The following is a 14,932-nucleotide window of genomic DNA, read 5'->3' on the forward strand; positions in this document are numbered from 1 at the left end:
AATTGCAATTTTTGTTGTCCAAAAAAAAGAAAAAGAAAAGAGGTTAACATTAAATTTATAAGTAATAAAGCTTAACAAGTGTGGATCAGTAACAATGGAAAAGGGGTGTGTGCCAGCAAGGTCACAAAAAGTAGAACTTGTGTAATGAATGTCTAGGTTGTTTTCATTATGGGGGTATAAAAACAATACATGCATGGATTTTGTATTATCGGTGATGCGGATTGCGGAAATTACCACAAGCTTCCATTATTTTTATATTCTCAATCATACAACTAATAGATTTATTTCTTTTAGGGGTCATCCATAATTGTCAACCATTTTCCAAAGTGTGCAAAAAGCACACTTGGGGGGAGGGGGGTAAAAAATCGACAATTTTACCGTACGCTCTTTTTTCTCTTCCGGATTTATTTCGTATCGCGGAGTTCGGTTTTATTTTATCGTGAAAAGACGACAAGATACGACAGAGACATTTTATTTTTTTCTATAAAAACAAAAATCTATTACGTACACAAGATTTGCACATTTATAAAACATTATATCATTCATATATAACAAGAAATAGAGGTACCAATATTAAAGAACTCATTGTTTGAACTAACTTGCTCATAAACTTGATTGTCGATCTTCTTGTTGGGAATTTGAAAATGGTTGATGTACACTTTTTGAGGAGGGGGGGGGGGGGGGGGTCTCAAAAAGTGTGCTTTTTGCACACTTTGGAAAATGGTTGACAATTATGGATGACCCCTTACATATCTATATTTTGCAATTGTTCATAGTTTATAATTTAACTTGTTCCTTTATCAATATAAACTGGTCTGTGCTTTTATAAAAAAAAGAAAATACATGTACATGGTTATTTCTGATGAAATGTTGATAAATCAAAATATTTTGGTTTGTAATCTGTATGTATACAGGAAAACTTAGGCAGCTGAAATACAGTTTCTTCTATCTATTTTATCTTATATTCTGACAATATTTAAGAAAATTACAAAATGTCTGTCATGAAATAATGTGTTGGTAATTAACTCTATGATCAGCTTTCTTAAAAGAGTCCTAAACTGGAAAGTCATTCTAACTTATAAGCAATTTATCATACATTCATTGCTCTATTGATATGGAAAAGAATTGCACTTGGCTCTAAAACTTATAAAAAAAACAAAGAGTATATCTTTTTATCACATGTTTTATACATAGGAAGATGGTTAATCTGCATATGCTCCAGCCACCAGGAAACAGTGAAGTACCCTTAAGAAAGGGCATCAGCTGCTCCTGATGAATGTCATCATCACACATCACACCAGTTGGCTGTGATTCTGTGTTTACAAACAAAACACCTGACTGAATGAACTGAGGGGAAATACCAACCAATTAACTCAATGAGGTCACACACACATCTATTTACAAATTTTATGCAATATTTTGTTATATTTCAAGATACAAATGCAATACCATACTATATTGAGTTGGTATAGAATATTACAATTTTTTTTACTGAAATTTCATCAAACATAATAAAATTACAAATTAGATAAATGATTCTGAAAAGCATTTAATCCTTATTATTTCTATTTTTAATTTTATTTTGAGTATGTAACTTGGACACGCAGCCCAAGCCATTAGCCCCTTTAATGAAGCATTTCTTGACAAAAGACAGTGCCGATTTCAGCCCATGGTGTTTTGTAACTTGAACCATCTCTATCTGATCTGACTTTTTGTCTGCTCCTTCTGTTTTGACTGTATTGGCTCCCTATATGTGTGCATTGAACTATTATCAACCCTTGTGTCAATCAAGCTTCACTGGCATCAACTGATAAAAACTGATGTTTGAAAATTAGTTCCATTTAGTAGGCTGAAAGAATATGAAAAGAGCTGTACACTTAGTGCACTTACTAAGTTGACAGTATTCATCATTAGAAACAATTTAGGACTTTTAGCCAACTGTAAACAAACACTTAGAAGTCTCTGGTCACAGCTTGCCAAAATAGAAGCTGGCTATTTTCAGCACTGCCAAGGCTGACGACTGATATTACAGTAGGTTGTTATGATGGTGCGAAAGCATATCTCGCATGGTGAATATACATGGGGGTAATACACAGATGATATTACATGGTCATGACCTTGATTGACCCTCATGACATCATCCCACCCTCCCAGAAACTGACAGCTTATGGTGACACTTGGAAGTTCATTATAAGATCACCGAGTGCAAACAAAAAACTGCAACAAGGTCTTGTGAAGCTTTATGAACCCTCATGTGTCAGCTGATTAACCCTTAGTTTCTTGGCTGTGTCTTACAATTATCATGATCAATGTCCCAGTTTCCATCAATTCAAAATGCAAGTATATCGCAGGAGGATGTAACTTCCCCCTTAATAAATCATTCGTGTCATACTGTCCTATATTGAAAGTCATCTCAGTTCTTTTTGTAGGGGGTTTGTTGCTGTAGAACAGATCTATTTTTATCCAACTAGGTCAAAAAACTCAGGTACGTAAAAATGACTAAATGCATTATACAGGCATACAGTGCACTTTTAATCAATGTTTACGCTCTGAACTGTAATACTGGTTTTTTCCCCCAAACCCACATGCTGTAGTTAGTAAACAAAATATAGTTCTAACCAGAGATTCAATATGTGTATATGTATTAACAAGACAATGTGGGTTTTAGGAAGTTAAATGATTAGTTCTTCCCATATCTAGCCCACGTGTCAACTTCTTTTCCACTGAATGAAAGAAATAACGTAATTGAAGGACGATAAAGGGTTAGTAAACAATGCGATGACTATATGCAGTTGTAAATGAGACCCACTACACCCACCCGTGTTGCAAGTCAATGTCTTACATATATCTGTCAAGTAAACCAGTACATTTATACTAATACCACCAATTCCACTCCCAGACAGATATTTCTTCATGGATCATTAAATACGACCTGAAATTATTTATGCAGTGGATCAAAGTTATCAGCTTCCTTAGTAAGCAATTCAACCTGCCACTTTAAAGGGTAAAAAAAAAAAAAAATCTTTTGTCAATTTGTTCATTTTCTCCCTCTTAAATGATAATACACATCCCAAAATAAAAGATTTCTAAATCATATTGCCTTTTGATATGTCAATATCCTTTGGTATCAGAAACACGTATCAAAGAATTGTGTTTAATATAGATTTTTGTGTTCAACTAACTGACATTGCGAGTGGATTTCACCATAAACGCTACAGACGTAAATGAAGAAAAAACACACTCAACGAGTATGAATTTTACATACCAGGCAACAAACTGAAAATAACATCACCGATCAATACAAACATCATTCTTTATCAATTAGGACAAGTGTACTTTACAATAATGAGGCAAACAGCATCTAAATAGGTAGGGTCTGTATCAGTGCATGAAAGCATGCTTACATTCTACTTTTCAATTTTCCTATGTGTATTACAACCCTGTGATGAAAAATGTACTGTCTGCAAAATTAATATGAAAAGAGGAAGTAATTACCTAATAACAATGAGCAGAATGGTGCTGCTCTCAATCAGTGTAACCAATCAATAACAAGTGCTTCATCAGAAAAATCATTGGTGTACTAAAAAAACTCAACAGAAGTTAAAAGTGCGTCCTATTTCTACAAATAGTCCACTCATAAAAAGAAAAAAGAAAATTCATGGAAGACTTTGATAAATGAGACCCAATTCCTAACCCTTCTCATCATGGGTGGAGGAGATTTGAATATAGTTCATGTTTAGCCATAGGTCATCTAATAATTCTTTTTCCCCCACTGGTCACTTCTTCTCTTAATTGATCACAGAGCAACAGTAAATTTCTTATCTCATTAATTCCCATTTCTCTGGTGTGTACCTGGATGCCTATGGACACATAATCTCACCTGTGTGGCCTCGTTTGTTTAGGATGTTCAGGTGGGGTGCTCAGTTCCATTATGGAAAGCTTTTTATTGTCCAAGCTGTTACTGTGGCCACATCTGTTGATATAACCCAATAAAATCAACCTTAAAATATGTAAATAGCATGTGGCAGATGGGTATGTGTAAACACAGTGGTGATCAATGAGAGCAATGTCTCTACTAGGAGTGTAATAGAATAGGAAAAAGGGTATATATACAAAGAGAGACAAGGTAATCAGAAAGAGGTGTGCAGTGATGAGGTGAACACATTACCTATGTTTAAAATTCTCGTTGCGATATTATTACATTGACATGGAGGCATTAAGAAAGGTTTACTTAGCAAAGATTATTTTTCTTCACATGTTTGTGTTTTGAACTTGAACCAAAGAACCCTTTTCCTTATGCTTCAAGCACAAACTCACTTTACAAATACATTCTCCAACGTCAATATGACTCTTGATTACGAATCTCAGTATGCAAAACCACAGAGAAGCTATTTCAAATGAAGGATATAGGTAAATCAGTACTTTCTACACATGAAAAACAAATTAAATCAAACAACAGTGTACTAGGGAGAAGTAACTGTTAAGGTGGTTAGAAATCAGCTCTGGTTTAAACGACTTTATTTTGTGTATTGTAAGTGTGGGAGCTTTAACAAATGCTGAGAGCACTGTAACAGTGCATACCAGTCGCAGCACCAACTTTCCAGAAATGTTCAGGGACACTTCGCAGACTCCGAGCTAATATTTCCTTGTATTTGGGAGATGACACTAGTCAGGACATGCATCCACTTCACCTCTTCATCAACCTCTGATTCATACAATTTTAGGGAAATTCTAACGATGCATTATTATGATACAATTAAAGTTTTACATTGTTTTCAAAATATTCTGGGAAGAGAAAGATAAAATCAACAAACACAAACAGATAGTAACCCTAAGTGATGTGAATTTGCTTTCTTCCAACAAATCTAATTGTATTTCATGCTTTGGTAGGTACTTTAGCATCACAAATCGTATGTCGAGAATACTGTAGAAACAAAGCTTCCTTGTGGAAAATCGAATTCTCGACCCATTTAATACGCCGAGCATAAATTACAATAACAGGCATTTTTTATTTCACGAAAGATATTTTGATTATCTGCAGAGGTGTCTATCTTTATATTCATCTGTTACCTAATGCATTATAATATTTACAAGTACTTTGTATTTAAGTGATAAATCTATGCTGTTTCAAAGCATTTTTATCAATAAAAGCAATAACCTTTAAACTAGGGGTACCTGTAAAGTGCGAAACGAAATCTACCGAAACGAAATCTACCGAAACAAAACGAAACCCGCCGAAACGAAACGAAACAGATTGTACATGTATAACCGAACTTTTTAAATTATAATAATTAAAAATGGTATCTTAGGCCCCTGTGAAAGTTACCACATAAATAAAATTCACCTCCCCTGATATAGGCTTTGGGCTTGACTGATACAAAGTTTTAAAAGTTGGAAAGGGGGGGTGTGAGTAAGCACAAAGTACATATCCGAAGTTGATTAAATACCACAAATTTCAGAACGGAGGGTTACAGTCTCGGAGGTCTTGGGAAACACACTAAACGAGGGGTGGGGTCACCGGCGTTGGATCCGCCTTTGGGTATAGATACATTGTTTGAAGAAGCTGGTGTCTGAGAAAGTTGAAAGCAGGAAGAGCTCTTAACCTCTTATTTTATCTCTAACTACTGAGGTGTGAGTACTTTCAATAATGAAAAAAAATTAATTAGCATACCATATTATATGAATGCAATTTGGTAAGATATATATACATGTATTATTAAAAATTATTATTGATATGTAGCGAGTCTAAAGATAACTCTATACATTTGGGATGTTGCTTAAGACGTGGAATTGAAAACGGGACGGAAAACGGAAATTGTTTTATGCAATAATATCAGGAAGAGGTCAGCATTTTGTAAAATCAAAAGGCTTATGAACAAGGGAAGCATAAATTACAAAGAGAACGGGAGGACATACTCAGAATCCACCATTTGATATACTACATACAAATACACAATATCCACATGTATACATAGATTTGTCTTTAGAGCAAAAAACACTAAAACATGTATTTATGCCCAAACGCGGATCCAGCGCCGGCGACCCCACCCCTCGTTAAGTGTGTTTCCCTTGACCTCTGACCTGTGAGACTGTAACCCTCCGTTCTGAAATTTATGGATCTGAAACTAATTGCACATGGTATTTTATCGGATATGTACTTTGTACTTATATAATCATCCCCCCCCCCCCATTCCAATTTTTAAAAATTTGTATAAGTCAAGCCTAAAGCCTACATCAAAAGGGAGGCGAATTTTATTTATATGTGGTAACTTTCACAGGGGCCTAAGATACCATTTTTAATAATTATAATTAAAAGAGTTCGGTTGTACAATCTGTTGCATTTCGTTTCGGTAGGTTTCGTTTCGTTGGATTTCGTTTCGGTAGATTTCGTTTCGTTTCACACTTTACAGGTACCTTTAAACTAGACATCAAAACAATATATCTATAAAAAGAAATAAGCCAAATTATGAAAAATAAGCATAAGGAAAAACAATATGGAAATATGAAGTAGTTTCTGCATAATTGACTTCCCCCATCATATAAATACCCCATAATGTAAACGATGTAAATATTCATTCCTAAAATTAGACAACTGGCTACAGAAATAATAAATGATGTATGTAACTCCTCTTAATCCCCCTCAAAATTTCGAAGATAGCAACAAAAGCTAAAAACCGGAGAAAAACAATCCATTTTTAAGCATTTGATATGTAAAATTTAATTTTGTTTTGTTATTACTCTAATAGCATTTCAAGCATTATATAGATGTCTTTCAGTTTGAGACAGTATGATGCATTTCGTAAGTTTTAAAAAACAAGAGGCCCACAGGCCTTAATTATCACTCACTGGAGTGATCAAGAAGTTGTAGATGTTCAATTGTTAACATATTTAATCATCACTGACCATTTCTGGCATCACCCCGATATCAACAAAATCCCTCACCCTGGGATCATGAAATTTTGGTAAAGGGTTACCAGCTTATTCTAAATATCCATTTTATTTCAATTTAGTATTAATAACATTAAAGAAGATGTTTTTTAAATGTTTTACACATAAACACTATATACCAAGTTTGGCCCTGCCCTGGAGTCAGAACCTCTACCCTGGGGATCATGAAATTTACAATTTCATTAGAGGCCTTCCTGCTCTACATCACTATGCATTTAGTTTTTCTTCCACATATGTGGCTGTAGAGAAAAATATTTTTGAAAATTGGTCCATTTAGGCAGTTTTTGCCCTGCCCCTAAGGCCCCAGGGGTGCAGAAGTCCTGAAATTTACAATTCATGTCCCCTTTGTTCCAAAGATGCTTCAAACCAAATTTGAAAAGAATTGGAATGGTAGTTATCAAGAAGAAGTTAAGAATGTTCAATTGTTAACACACAATGACAGACGCTGACCAATTGCAATAGCTAGGTCACCTGAGTTTACTTCTGTGACCTAAAAATATAATTCATGGTTAATCAGTTATTCAATAATTCATTTTTATGTGAATGTTTTCTTTATTGATGTCTAAAACATATAAAGTAATTACACCCTCGTGAGATGTCATCGGTTTTTGCAAAATCTTTACATTTCATTAAAATTTGTGCATGATAGAAATATATTTTCAGGAGCAATTTTATTCACTGGGTATTATAAAAAATCTGGTTAACACCTCGATATTGAAAAGGTTTATATTTTCTATGAATAATCAATTATCTATTTTACAAAAACGTTGTCAAGGGCAATAACTCCTATGCTGGTATTTTTCTATTGTACGTTTATCATACAATGATTTCCTTAATATCCACAATTAATTCATATATATTTATAAAGCAGCAGTGTTTTGAAACTGTTGAAATTATTTCAACCAGTTTTTAAGTATTTTTTACACGCTATTTAATGAAAATGTGCAATTTTCTGATGTTGATATAAACTGTCTGACATCTTTAAATCTGGCAACATATATATTTCCTTCGGTTATTGATTAAATTAACCTATACTAAGTGGAAATCAATACAACTTTTCTACTTTGAACCATTAATTTTGATAAGTCCCATAAAATTGGAGCTACATACATTAAGCCAGATATATATACAAAATAATTATGATGTTCTGGTGTTTCTATACACTGATGCAATCATGGAGGACAGAATCTATTTTTGTTTATTCCTGAATGTAAATGATCTACTATTGTTAAGGTCACCGACTTCCAGGACTCTCTTTACTCATCTTCATTCATTCTCTCAGGATGCAAGTTCAAATCCCAAAATTCATTTAGAAAACATGCAACTTTTCAATTCTAAATTTATCTACAATATCGATATATCTCTGGGGAAGACTTGCTTCTTAAATACATTCCAATCAGCAACACAATTTCTATGAAATAGGTGAAAGATCCTGCACTCCTCTTGGGCTGTGAGCGACTCGAGAGGCTCTGAGCCTAGTCATTATCAGAGGGTTATAACATATGCCCTTCACGTTTGATTGGTAGGCAAAGTGACAGGTATTTAGTGTATTGGCAAGATGTATGTAGTTTCCTAATAAGTGGTCACCTTAGTCCTCAGGCCAAATGTCTTACCACCAGAAAACACAATCAACTGGACAGTCCACAAATGGGAAATGATCGATTCATTAGCAATCTGCACATCAATGAACTTGCTGGCAGCATGGAGCCTGTGACCTTATTTAACCCTAACAGACAGTCCAATCAGAATTTTTTTTACAAATTCTACCAAAACTACCTATAATAAAAATTGCATAGCATTTGACTACCATAAATGTCAAATAAAGGGTCATGTCAAAACATGATAGTAAAATATCATTTGAAACTTTGAGACAAACAGGTTTTTTTTTTTTAAATAAACATTACATTTCTCTATAATAAAAAAAATATTAAGTTTCTGTTAAGAGATGAAATTAAGATAACACAAACTTACTCATAAGCATATTTTTTCCCTTTTTTGCCCGAGGCTTCCACATGTAAATGTATGGTGAAGATAAATTGATATGTACACACAGAATAAAACATGTCATTCCCTGGAGGGGAAGTTTACCTATATACTTTGGAAGCTGTCAGATTTAATCAGACTCTTATTACTTTACATTTAATACAAAGATAAATCTTCATTAGCAATCATCACAAGACACACACCAGTACATAATTGATTTCATTTATTTTTCATCACTGTAGCTCATGAAAGTCACAGCTATTTTGAGAATTGATGAATTTCTGGCATAAATTATTAATTATATTTTTTCATGATGTAATTATTTATCATAAAGTGACCCCGTAATCTACTTATATATAGGGTAGGTTAATCGTAATAGAAATGTACTAAATTGGAGTCAAAATATTTCATAAACATGCTTGAAGTAGTCAACTACAAAACTCCTACAAAACCTATTGAATTATTACATAAGATATATGTTAATATCAGGCTACTGTGAGTCCCTTTCTTACATTCATTTGTTATGCAAAGTCTTCACTTCCCTTACTGTCATGCAATATAATCACTAAAAGATAAAAAAAAATCATTTGAAATATAAAGAATTCATTTCTGTAGGAAGTTAGTGATTGCATCTTCAATATGTTTGTCAGACATGAGCAGAATACAAATTTCAGAGGTCAAGGTCATACAGAAGATCTGTGTATGAAAAGAAGTTCTTCTAAAGCTTATTAAGAAATAACTGGAGGGGGGGGGGGGGCTACATTGAAGACAGAAAAATGGAGGATAGACAGGTATATGGAGGGACAAAGCATTTCCTTTTCATCAACTCAACTCCCAAGCACATAAAACATCTCTGTTGAAACCCAAATCACAGTTACCATGGAAAACAAAAACAAAACACCCATGATTATGATGCATTTTTAGTTTTACAATTTGTTTGTTCTCATTTGCTATGACAACAATTTTATCTTTAAAATTCCATTACATATAGTGACTCCACCTTTAAATACATTGTGTATGCAAAATGTATCAATCTTTTTTTATTGACTTTTAAAGTTTAATTTGATACCTTGGATACCATAACACCCCTGGCTTCTTGTCTTGACAGGATTCTGTTCATCTGTGGTACAATGGGTGAATACACAAACAACCCCTGGATTTTCATCTGAAATTAAACAAAAAGTAAAGAAATTAACATGGACATCATGTACATGTATGTAAATGTAACTGCCAGATATCAAGGGTATATAAAGAGAGTTTGAAGCCTGCATGTCATATGCTCCTCTACTTTTATTTAATTCTTGTGATGAAAAAGTCACTATACAATAATATTGAAGAAGTACATAAATAAGAAAATCGTAGTACATTATCTGTATCGACAGTTTTATAGATGAATCGAATTAGGTCAATATCTATACAAAAATACTATAAAAAAGGGTCCTCTGCCACTGCTGCAATAGTTGTATACTGGACTACTAGAAGTAATTTGAGTAAATCTCTGAAGGCAAAATAGACCTGATTTGGCAACACAATAATAGTGTGTTGTGAATACAAATTTATCAAAAATAATGTGTCTCGACAAATCAAAATAATCGCTGGTCTACCTTGATAGGTGACATACAATATAAATCACTGGGCGATACTTACAATATCTACGTGAATAAATTTGATTCTTGTGACATCAGCAAATGTGTTAGCATGGTGACTACAAGGCCATTATCTAAAAAAAAGAGTGTAATTTGCCTAGGTGACTTGATCTTTTCCTAACAGTTTCTCTGTCTAAATTTCTGATGAGGAGATAGCTCTATATCTCGATCATTTTCTTACTAAATACACAGAGCCTCAACTGTCAGGGTTTTCACCTTTCATGACCATATGACGTATGTAATGTTTTCCGCTTTTTTCATGAATTATGGAAATGCAGTCTGCCAAAATACATATTCTGTTTATGAAGGTCAGACATATGACATAATTACCATTGAAAAGAACTTGGGACTGCAGGTCTCATATGCACTTTTTCCTTATCATGTCTTTAAAATCTAAAAAAAGGTAACCTATTAGAAGTAAAATCAATCTTTTCTTAGCGTACTTTTGACTGAACCTAGCATTCAGTTAATATGTAAGTGATATAACTGAACCTTTTACAGTACTCCTTCATATTCATTATTTTGAGCTGCAGTTTGAACTTTTCTGATGAAGCGATTTGTATTTTCACCTATAAATTCCACCATGTGTATAATTACAAAACATTGTATCACTACGAATGTTACATAATTTGTTGGTATAGACAGCATTCAACAACTGTGACTTGGTTTGATCAGCATATGATCGACATATTGTTAAATATAATTATCAACAACAACAACCCCATCAATATCTTTTCAATGTCATTTTAAAAATCATTAGCAACATTTCTACTTTCCAAGCACATGCTCATTATAATCTATTACTATTCTGTATTTTCAGAAAATATTCAGAAACATTTTTGAAAATTTTTAAACATCTGCTCTGAATATTATTTAAAGATCTATTAAATCTAATGTACACATTAGTCCAATGTAGAAACCAGCTGCTTGGATCAGGTATTGTTGAAGTTTTTAAACTTGCATATGACCCTAATGTTTTTGTTTTGTTTCACTTATCTGATGTTTTTGTCACAGTTCTGTAAGTATCATCGCCCCAATCTGTAGAGACCAGACCAGGCTCAGACTTGCCGACTATTTGTTATGAATGTGATAACATTTAATTCCACTCTAGCTACCAAGTGTACACTTACATATATACGTAAGGAAGTACTGTACATACAGAATTACAAATATTTAAAACATTGTGTGTGGTAATCAACTCAAAATATAATCGTATCATGTTCAGTGATGAAGCATCACAATCCAATTCAATCACTTCCGATTCACAAACAAACAATTGTTCTAAAGTCTAGTGGCATTTTAGAGATTTTTCAATACTGTTACTTGTCCCTTCAAGGGCTATTGTTGTCAGTTGTCATTTCTAGCCTCTCTAAACCAGGAAATATAGGACCTATACACCAAATCAGTGCAGCCAGATCTTGTGACAATGTACACTTCCAGTTTGAATGAAGAATGATCAGACATTGTATGCAGGACCGCTTTCTAGATTTCCACAGAAATTGTTTTTTTAAAAAAATAAATTCAGTACACTTTTTGTAATAATTCCCCATAATAACCGATATAATCATACAAATATCGGAGGAGTGCTCGCTTTCACAGAATGCTTGCTTTAGTAGGACTCGGGTTCAATCCCAGGCTGCAACATCACAGAGGTCAAGGTCATACAGAAGAGTCATCATGATAGAAATGTGTCTTTCAATATTACCATCAAAAGGCAATCCTACACACGACTTTCTACTACGAACATTTTTGATGCTGTACATGAATACATTAGTTCAACGAAACATCTAATGTAACATATATATATTGTTGACATTACTTATTTATATTTACACATACATATGTAACTAAACTGGTACCCTGTTGACCTCGCTTTTCTCATGTATAACTGGTAAGCACTAATTTTAGACAGCTAAGGATTTGGGCTGTATCATTATCTCACACGAATAACGAGAGTTAATTTCAAAACAACAACGACGCTAGCTTTGACGTCACAGTCAACTACACTACGTTACGAATATACAGTGAAGTATGATGTGCAAGCTTCGAGAAGGCTACAACGTAGCCTTAGTATGCAAGTCCTTGAAGCTTCCTAACGTAGTGCAGTAGATTTTGACGTCATAGCTAGACAACAACGACGCTGTGACCATTTGGAATCTCTTTTTTGGGACATGAAAATCAACAGACTAATGAAATTGGTTCATTTGGGCTAACCAAAAGTATTGCTTACCTGTTGTTTATGTGTAGCACCAATCAGAGGGGAACCAATTTATTATGTACCAGGGAGAGGGCTAACACGAGTTTATCCTGCTGCTAAATCCCATGCAGTTGCGAATTAAATATTGTTTAAATAAATTACTAGTGTCGTTAAACATTGTTTAAATAAATTACCTGAGTCATTAAATATTGTTTAGGTAAATTACCTAGCTGAGTTGCTAAATAGTTTAAATGAATTACTCGAGTCGTTAAATAGTGTTTGAATAAATTACTAGAGTCGTTAATTATTGTTTAAATAAATCACTTGCATTGCTAAATATTGTTTAAATAAATTACCAGAGTTGTTAAATATTGTTTAAATAATTTACCTGAGTCATCAAATATTGTTTAAATACATTAGATTTATAGTAGATTACCCAAGTCGTTAGATATTGTTTAAATAAATTACCCGAGTTGTTAGGGTAGACACTGTTTCTACCCCAAGCACTTGACATAAAATGTGAAAAGTTTGGAAAAGATCTAATAACCAATGGGTCCCATGTCACAGTAAGCAATGGCATGATAAAGAACCTTCTCTGGTTTATGGCCCTGAGTGTCTAAAATTGCGGCACGTACCCCAAAGCTGGTTGGGTGATGTCTTTAAAAAATTCTTGAAGGAGTGCAACATCCCAAACCATCTGAACAAATGACAATACAATATAGAAGTTCAAGTAATATGCCTTTGTGTACCGTGTTATCGAAGGTTTAACTGTGCATAAATGTACAAGTGAAAAGGGGGACGGCTTTCTTCTGCTCTAATCCTAGTGTCAACATTTTTTTCTTCAGCGTGGTCTAGATTATCTCAAATGTACCAACATCAAGGTATGTGATATACAAATACAACCATTAATTTCCTGCCTTGTCAGATGCGACTTCCTGTGTGTCAGACAGTGGTCTACCTTAAAACTGGACAGTACATTAGGAGACACTCCCAGGGCATCTTTTCAAATTAATAAGACTGACCACCTCAAGAGACTTACACATATGGGGCCCAATGTCCAGATCAACTTGACCCTTGGACACCCAAGAAGGTTACAAAAGCCATCACAATTTCTCCAAGGGTGTAAAATTTCCTATCTGTACATAGTTACAAGGATAAATAAATGTACCATTTAACAATCTTATCACAAGTTTCCATCAACAGACCAAGGGGATCAGACAAAAATAATCAAAAGAGGTTTGGCTTTTCAATAAGTTTTTGTCTATGGGGTGTGAAAACCTGCTGCTGTTCCTCTAATGGTTTGGACACTAGAAAGAGATGTTGCATTGACTATGACATAAGGCCAAGGATGGTTGAAATTAATTTTAGACCCATTAAGTCATCAATTTCACATTTAGTTTACTCATCAATTTTAATCCAAAGAAATGTCCATTAAAACTAGAAATTATCAACTTAGACCACGTTAACAATCTTTACTATGTTTTCCCTGATCAGCAGGATTACAAAATATCTAAACATTTGCTTTCAAAAGGTTAAGATGAACAAATGAAGAGATGATCCATTTATTTATGACGCTTTCAAAGTTTTTAAAACCTCATTTCATTACCCAAGTTTCCTAATCAGAACCCCTAGGGACAATGAGATAAGAATGAGAGGGGGACCATTGCCTGACCTGTTAGTATATTGCTTGTACCTCACAAGACAGAGATATTATTGGCTGGTGGGCCTTTGGACTGGAATCCAACCACTATCATATTGACCAGGAACTTTATTCTTTATGACACTGACTACACCACAAGTTCATCGAAAAAAGAAAAAAAAAAAACATTAATAGGCTTCCAAAGACAATTCATATCAAATTCCTTCGCCACCCGGAATCATCCAGTCTGACACCACAACCATACTTATATTAAGTTTCAATTTTAATAAACACTTAAAACACAAAAGAGGTCTCTTATTTTGTGTTAAAGTGTGCAGGCATCAAATTTTCACAGAAAACTCTGGTAGCAGATTTCTCTCAGCTATTATACAATAATCTGTTAAAACTCCAATAAACCATTTTTATTTGTCTAGGCATTAACAGTTATTCCTCATGTTTTCGCAGTTACAGGATTTGGCTAGCAAAAAAAAAGCTCTAGCTGTCAAATGGCCGTGTTGT

At 33.9% G+C, this 14,932-nt stretch overlaps 1 long non-coding RNA gene across 12 annotated transcripts in view; it reads right to left on the bottom strand.

Moving 5' to 3' along the window:
- Positions 1 to 14,932, bottom strand: part of LOC125668492 (uncharacterized) — a 72,507-nt gene that overhangs the window by 17,458 nt on the left and 40,117 nt on the right. For 4 of the 12 annotated variants that reach the window (XR_007367638.2, XR_007367649.2, XR_008802353.1 and 1 more), the window contains 2 exons: positions 10,001 to 10,096; positions 3,881 to 3,973 (listed from right to left, as the gene is read on the bottom strand). This is a non-coding gene — a long non-coding RNA (uncharacterized LOC125668492). Of the gene's footprint in view, positions 1 to 3,880; positions 3,974 to 10,000; positions 10,097 to 10,578; positions 10,652 to 10,907; positions 10,971 to 14,932 lie in introns of all 12 variants that reach the window. The other 8 variants (XR_007367639.2, XR_007367646.2, XR_007367641.2 and 5 more) reach the window with 3 other exon arrangements.

Source organism: Ostrea edulis, chromosome 4, assembly GCF_947568905.1.
Source record: "Ostrea edulis chromosome 4, xbOstEdul1.1, whole genome shotgun sequence".
NCBI classification, from domain to species: Eukaryota; Metazoa; Mollusca; class Bivalvia; order Ostreida; family Ostreidae; genus Ostrea; species Ostrea edulis.